The 7,952-nt window shown below is 39.1% G+C and overlaps 1 long non-coding RNA gene across 4 annotated transcripts; it reads left to right on the forward strand.

Annotated features, from left to right (window-relative positions):
• Positions 1–320: 320 nt before the first annotated feature.
• On the forward strand, positions 321–7,055 carry LOC120787573. Of its 4 annotated transcripts, none has more exons than XR_005706963.1 (3): positions 321–401; positions 2,181–2,349; positions 5,352–7,055. It is a non-coding gene; the product is annotated as an uncharacterized LOC120787573 (long non-coding RNA). The 4 variants fall into 4 exon arrangements; XR_005706965.1 differs by having other exon boundaries at positions 339–405; XR_005706964.1 differs by lacking the exon at positions 321–401 and adding an exon at positions 655–969.
• Positions 7,056–7,952: the final 897 nt, after the last annotated feature.

Genomic DNA, 7,952 nt, shown 5'->3' on the forward strand with positions numbered 1-7,952 from the left:
TAATAATATTAATAAAATGATGATGTTAATGATTGTGAAGAACACTCCCCCCGCATTGGAATGAAGAATATATTAAATGTGGCATTACATATAGTTACATTATTACATTACATTATATTACATATAATTACGTTTGATATGATTTGAAATCGCGTAATTATAGAGCTCCAGCACCATCTGTGTTAAATAGATATTTGCGGTTGCCTGTACATCGAGCCTGAAATCAACTTTTTTCAAATGCGTTTTCTTTCATAGATATATTAACATCATCATTATTATTATTATTATTATTATCAATAATAATCAATCAGGAGACGATTCCGTCGTTAACACGGCAACGTCACGTCACGCTTACCCATAATCACTGCGCTTTCATTCATTTCACCTGCCACCGGACTACAGTAGGTATTTCAACCCACGGGGTGTTCATTAGCTCAAAACACGAAATAGTGTTACTGTTATGTCATTGTAGCCCAGTGTCTATAGCGTTTCATCCCTGGAGATTAGGCTGAGTGTGTTAGTGTGTTGCGTTAACTTTTACACGGCTGCTATTTGCCAAATGCGGCTTGCTAACGCTAACTGTAACGTTGAGCTAGCAGACTCAGGTTGAAGTTACCTAGCCAGCTAAATGTCAACTAGCTATCTCGGCACATTTGGATTGTGGCACTTTCACTTACCAAAATCAGTTTGAACTCATGTATTTGCCCATGTGTTGCGAAGACAGTCATTAACAGAGAGTTGTCGCAGTGGTTAAAGTGCATGGTAAATGTCAGAAGTGTAATTACTGAGAGTTACGTCCAAAGTGGCGCTGGAATTTTTCCAGAGGATTTCACTGGCCTGTGCAGATGACCCAATGTCCCCCTCACGTCCTCACGGCGAACCGGCCGGTCACTCCTAAAGCCGTAAATGCAGAATCAAATAGAAAGCACCCACCACCAACCTACAGATAAAGTATCCCGCAACACTACGGTCAGTGGTGGAATCTAACCAAGTACAAAGTTGAGTGTTTCCATTGTATACAGCTTTATACGTCTACTCCACTACATCTCAGAGGCAAATATTGTACTTTTTACTCCACTACATTTGTCTGAGAGTTTTAGTTACTAGTTGCCATTCAGATTACAATGTTTCTTGCCCTTCCTGTCCACTGAAACCATGTACCTTCAAATGATTTGAGTGTTTGTGATAAACTCAAGGATCAAGTGTTAGCCTTTATGGGTTGAGAACATTCTCTTACCTCTTAAGCTAAATAAACTATTTGAAAAACCCTCTTGGATCAGCTGGAAAATGCATTGTCACAAAGCTGAAAACAGGCTGATTTTCAGGGCTCCTGAAAAGTTTATGTTGACGTTATGAGCATATGATGATCTTATAGACCATGATGCATTGCTGTAGATTAAACTACCCAACAGTATGTGAAGTAGTTAAAAATAGCTGCACCTCAAACATCTACTCTAGTAAAATGCAACATACACATTAAATGCAGCAGTAATATTCATCCAGAAACATCATATATAATAGTAAAACACTGACAGCGACCATTTTACTGCACAGCGAGTACTTTTACTTTTCATACTTTGAGTAAATTTTGCTGATAATTCTTACTTACTACTTACTTTTACTTTGGTGATGTTTTGAATGCAGGACTTTTACTTGTAGTGGAGTATTTTCTCAGTGTGGAATTCGTACTAAGATCTGAATACTTTGTCCACCACTGACTCCGGTGCCATACTTCTGTAAGGCTTTGTCTTTCTGGAAGACACTGAACTGGTCGTGAGATAAGATGGTAATTGTTACTTTAGTTATCTGTGTTTAGTTATCTTTGTAGTTTACAGAATTACCTCATTCACCAAAAGTGTGAAAAGTGTATTACTTTGAAATGAACTAACAATGAATTGGTATAGATTGCCTCACACCCACAGAGTAAATGTTATCATTAAACAAACAGGATGACCTATTTTTAGGAAGTTGAAAGTCATAAACTGAGATTCCCACATTTAGCTATCCAAAAATTATGTACAAATGAATGTTTTAGTGTGGTACCAGGACAGGGTGTAGATGATTTCTTTTCTAGCTTTGATGTTACTTTAGGGCAAGCTTGAGGATAAATTCAGCTGTAAACTACATTTTGGTGTATTTATCTAATTGATCTCTCTACCTCTCAACAATTTTTTTTCCAGCTTGAGAAGTTGTATGCCCTTGGCTTGAAGCACCTGCTGCTGATTGCATATCCTCCTTAGAGGCTGCCATGCAAAACCAAAGTAATGATGCCATTGCATTCCAACCTTAGCACATCCGTTAAGACGTGCCTTGAAAATGTGGTCACAATCTACAAACTGATGGTTCAAGGTGAGAATGTATTTATTTGATAGTCATGAAATGCACACACATACATACAGTATATTGACTATGCGTTGTACAATTTTTGGTATTGATTTGCCCTGTACATTTCCAAACAGCACGAGCAGAAATGCTGGTCTGGCTGTAGCATAGCTACAATGTAGAGTCCTTTTAAAGAGCTGGTATTGTGTAAAATAGCTTTTGGATTGATTAGGATGAGGGTGGGGCCCCTCTCTCGTGCTGTAAAATGACTCATTTCTACCTCCATGGTCTTGTTAAGTTATTTGAAATTTTGAAACGGACAGCTCAAGAGTGAGTGGCGTCGAGGCTAAATTTGAACTTGTTGCTACGTCACACACAACAGTCAAATCAAATATACAGGAAGCCTTAGCTTGAGTCCACCGCTGCCCAGCGCTATGCTGACCTCATACGCACCTTCTGTAGTCAGAGTTTGCATTTCAAAAGAAGGACGAGCAAAACAGGACACTGGAAGTATGTTGAAGCTAAGGCTAGGGAACTCTGGTTGTGTTTGAAATAATTACCTTTTCTTTGTGAGGAAACATAGACACAATCTTATAGTTCTGGAAATTCCTGTTGAAGATTCAACTGTGCAACTGCAGGTTCTTCCCCTTCATTCAGGGTCCGACTCCGGTTCATAGACCGCTATATACTGTCCTACGTCTCCAGCTGTAGCCATTTAGTTAAAGATGCGGCGTAAGGGAAATAATGAATGCAGATTTTATGTATATTTTATGTAAATATCTTCCGGACCTGTGAGGAGGGTTTGGATTTAGAGGAATCTAAACAACTTTTGGTGAATAAAATGTTAGAGATGTGTTTAAAATAGACTCAGTATTTATAAAATTAGTCCAAAAAGGGCCATAATACCAGATCTTTAAGGGCAATCTAGCAGTTAAGTACAAACATTCTTAGGCCAGGTGCACACTATGAGATAATCAGACTCACTTGGTCCCAATTTGCCCATCCGGGAGTAGCAATGTAATTTTAGTTTTTACAGTCCATGAAGACTGTAAACCTAACAGTGTATTTGCCACGTCCAGAAACTCCTTCTTTCTGTTCTGCTTTAGGTTTGTCTGAACCCCGAGGGGTCATAGAATCCCACTGTTTTCAAAAATACATAAAAAATGGCTAGTTGAGACATACTCATTGACATTGACAAATATGTTACATTATTTAAATGAGGCAACCACTGTATCTCTGTCTTAACATGATGTTACAGTGCAGGTAACTATCACACTTAATTTGACTATTTTCTTTTTTCCCCACTTCAATCCCTCTGGTGGCAGCGAGGAGCCAAATTGAAACTTAAGGCAGAGTGGGAGTTTTCCTTTAGATTCACAGCCATCTTTTAATATTCTGTTCTGGTGCAATGGAACTGTTTTAGAGTTTTGTAATAGGCAAAGACTGCAGCCTTTTAATATCATGTCAATAAAAATGAGGGCACTCAGATTATGTAAAAGGATGCATTATGATTGTCATAGCAGCTGTATGTCGGGAAGCATCTGTTAATGTATTTTTGAAAACAATGGGAGTCTATGACATCCAAGAGCTTGGAAATACATGCAGTGGAACATTATACAATGCATGTATAATGTATGCATTATACATGCATTGTAAGTAAGTCTTAGAAGGCTTTGCAATGTAAAATAATGTATTTAATTTTATAAATTTGAATTATTTTAATGAATTAAAATGTAATATGCAGAAATGGAGCACAATTTCCCAGAGTGGAAAGCTTACTATTGATTGTCCAACTATGGCCATTGACTAAAGACTTTTGCAACTGCAAATCAAATTCCATGAGCAAAAAAGGTGCCCAACTCCATGCAAGTCAGTGTCACCACAACCCAACTTCTCTCTCAAAATGCAAAGTTAATACATTTTTTTTGACAAGTGGTTACGATTAGCTCATTTGACTTATTCTGATGTGTCTCCATATTTCAACATGACTGGGACTGCATAGCCGATCGACAGGATATAGCCGATCGGACAAAAAAAAGCAGAGAGCAGCAAGCAGCAGCAGAGCTCTCTCTCTGGTTTAACTCTCAGCTCTGGCTCCCTGGCCCACGTGCCCTAGAGAAACCTGTGGGTGATGTCACACTCACCGCTTCCCTCTTTTTTGGCTGGACAGCAACAGTGGGGCCAGCCCTTTAAACGCGAATGACTGACTGACTGACTGACTGAGAGCTGAAGTTACACCCTTGGTCGGCCAGCGGAATGTTGGTATTTCCCTACTGGCCATCACTCTTTCAAAATTTCAAAAAGAATCAGGGGCAACAGTCTCCATTCCAGGCAGTGTTGCCAACAGAGCCTTAGAGCCTTTGTCCCTAGATTTACCGACTTTTTTTCAAAACCTTTAGCTAGTTTTCTTCACAAAAGCGCCTGGTGACAAATTTAGCATATTTTTAAACAAACGTTAGCTACTGAAGAGAGTCATCAGTATTGCCCGCCATAAGCACTAGGTTCCCCTCCACAGGCTCACCTCAATGTGTCTCATTCCACTGACCACACGGCAGCTGACACAGACGTGATTGAGCCTCTAATATTCTGTTTGAGTGATCATTCTACAGGTAAATATAGCCCAAATGAAAGCACAGCTGTTGTCTTTAACTTATGTGTCTAGTGATTCTGTCAGACGACGTCAGTTATTAAATCAGGATTTTAGCAGTGCAGAGCAGCAGCTTGGAAATGGCTTGGCAGTGACTGCTGGTCAATTTGTAGTTTTAATGGGCCACGTTTCATTCACTGTTTATACCTGTTCCGTTGTCTGACAACAGAAACAGAAAAACATGTAAATGAGAACAGCTTTATTGGGAACTCAGCTGGATTCAATTACTGTATATGTGAGCACAGAGAGTAGGAGAGAAGCAAACAGATAAAAGGGTGTACAGCCACCTAGTCTTGTACACCGTCTAGGTTGCTTTTTTTTGCACTTTGGCCTAATTGCATATTATATATTGAATTTGTGCGTGTTCCATATGCATGTATAGGTTGGACAAGACTCAGCCTAGACCAACTTGAGGACCCCAGCACACCAGCACCACCCCAAGACACATCCATTCAACTGCCTCAAAAAGATGAGGGCTTTATCTTACATTTGGTGCCGTGTGACCCATCACCCATAACCAACCACTACAGCAGGAAACAGTCAACCTACCGCCACCAAACCACGCTCCATCCCTCCAAGAACCAGCACAACAGGTCCCAGTAGGGGTGGGAATCTCTTGCCACCTCACGATTCGATTCAGTTTGATTCGATTCAGTTCCCATTTCAGAGGGCTACGATGCGATTATAAAATACATACAGTTTTAATTCCATGTGAAAGCACAAAATTCAGATAACATAGAGATGCACAAGGTCTTTGTCTACCTGCCACAGGGGCGGACAGTACACCTTTATGACTGCCCTGCACCATATGGTATGTCAAATAGCTTTTGGTTATGTACAATTACATCTATTTTTTTATCGGCCTGCGTCTTTCTTTGCCTGTTTTGCGTACTGTTGGAATGGACTTGTCTGTGTATTGTCTGGAGTGGAGTTTGTTAAAGAAAAATGTTAATACAAAAAGTTCAGTGCTGTTTAAAACTGTCAGGATTCAGATATGCTATAACTGTGAATGCACAGCCATATGAAACCACAAAGTGAAAAACACTGTTTAAATTCAATTATGCAAAGGCCAACAAGTAGAAAAGTTATGAGGATTACATTATTTACACAACATTTTTCCAATAATTAAGCATATAGCTGGTCTTCATTTCAAAAATTTTCCAGGCCACCATACATGGGCTGTTGTCTTTGTGTTTGGGTCAGGCCATGCACAATTACCCATCTCATCTGCAGATGGCACCTGAATCCCCAAAGGGGATCTATAAAGGGCTTATCTATCAAATGCCATTATTACCCTTTGGATGGATAAATGAGTGTTTTTAATTAGAGGTTTTATTGCAATTTTCCACAACATTTTGGCATTTTAAACTGCTACACTGGGCCCATTTTTATTCCACCTACACTCTACATTTTTTTTTTTTAACAGGATTGTCCATTTTTTTCTTATTTTTCCACGAGCAACAATTACTGTGAAGAACATTACATACCATGATGTCAGTGTTCTTGAGAGTGAGAACAGAAACACTCGGTGTAGTTGAGGCCTTGCAGTAACCAAACTGTGATGTTTTAAATCGTGATTAACAGTTGGTTAATTGCCGCATCCCTACTCTGGAACATCTAATACTTAATACAGCAGCCTCACTGCACCACTTTTCAAACTATTCCAAAACAGGGTATACATATTACGATAATGACAATAAACTCAATGTGCATAACTACTCACTAATTCTTCTTAACCCTCTCTCCCTTCATTTATTTATTTATTTGTTTCTCAGTGAAGGACCTGGCCTCCATCCTGGCAGCCAGCCTGAAAACATGCAACGTACATTTCAAACGCATATTTTTTTCTATTTTTCAGTTAATAATTAAAACATGCTTAACAATGAAATTTTTTGGTTTTTACTTTTATTGCTCCGTAACATTGTCAAGTTGTGTCAAAAACAATTGAGGTCCATTAAAAATGAATACCTAAGAAATTTACTGCAACTAATGTCATTTTAACAACATTATCATTCTGTTTTATGGTTTTCCTTTAACATGTTGCAGCTGCTCTAATCTGTGTGGACTTAATAAAGTGCAACAGTATAACAACTCAAAGGGATTTATGATTTCTTTAACTGGAAGCAGCGTTGTACGCATTGTTTTGTTGCCACTTGCAATTAATTTCACAGTTGAATTGCATCTCGATGTAAACTATACAGTAGCATCCAACGGAAAAGTTACGATTTATGATATTTTGAACTATGGGAAACTGCTGATACCTTCACAGCTACCAAACATGTTCAGTCTACTGATGAACTGTTATTAAGAACTGAAAGTTGTTGATTCTCCAAAAACTAGAGTCGAGGAACATAACAAGCTTCCCCCTTGGAGCCACCGCATTTACCAGGTTCGTTGAAATGACTGATGTATAAGCTGTTTTGTGTTATGGTAAAACTTTAAAAATCTACACTGTCGTAAATATGGTTTCTTTTACAGCGCCAGAAAGCATCACGACCTCCTTGACACTGAGTATCAGAGCACAAATAATCATGTTTACAACTTTTAACGAAGGGCAACTGTTTGCAACCCCAGGACAGCAGGGGCTCCGGATCGTTGAGTCGTTCTGTTCACGACTTTATGGTCACATGGGTCAGGGAGTTAGATTGAAAACTTAACCGGGACATGTGTCCAATTCAGAACAGATGGATAAAACAAGACTAAATGACACTTGAATGAGATCTGTGAGGAAATTCTATGTTCATCAAAAAGCACTGAAATGTAGCCCTTATAACTATTAGGCCTAACCGTTTTCCGCTCAAAACGGCCGTTTTATTTTCCCATCAGTGATTTGTTCATTTTTAACAGCTGGGATGGTCCAGTGGGGAGCATGATCATAGAAATATTAAAGAAATATTAAGGGAATACCACAGACAGCAATGTGTCTCCATGATCCTCTCGCTCTCCATGACTACACATTGCTACTTGTCAGTTAGATTGTGGC

Source organism: Xiphias gladius, unplaced genomic scaffold (genome assembly GCF_016859285.1).
Source record: "Xiphias gladius isolate SHS-SW01 ecotype Sanya breed wild unplaced genomic scaffold, ASM1685928v1 HiC_scaffold_249, whole genome shotgun sequence".
Taxonomy (NCBI): Eukaryota; Metazoa; Chordata; class Actinopteri; order Istiophoriformes; family Xiphiidae; genus Xiphias; species Xiphias gladius.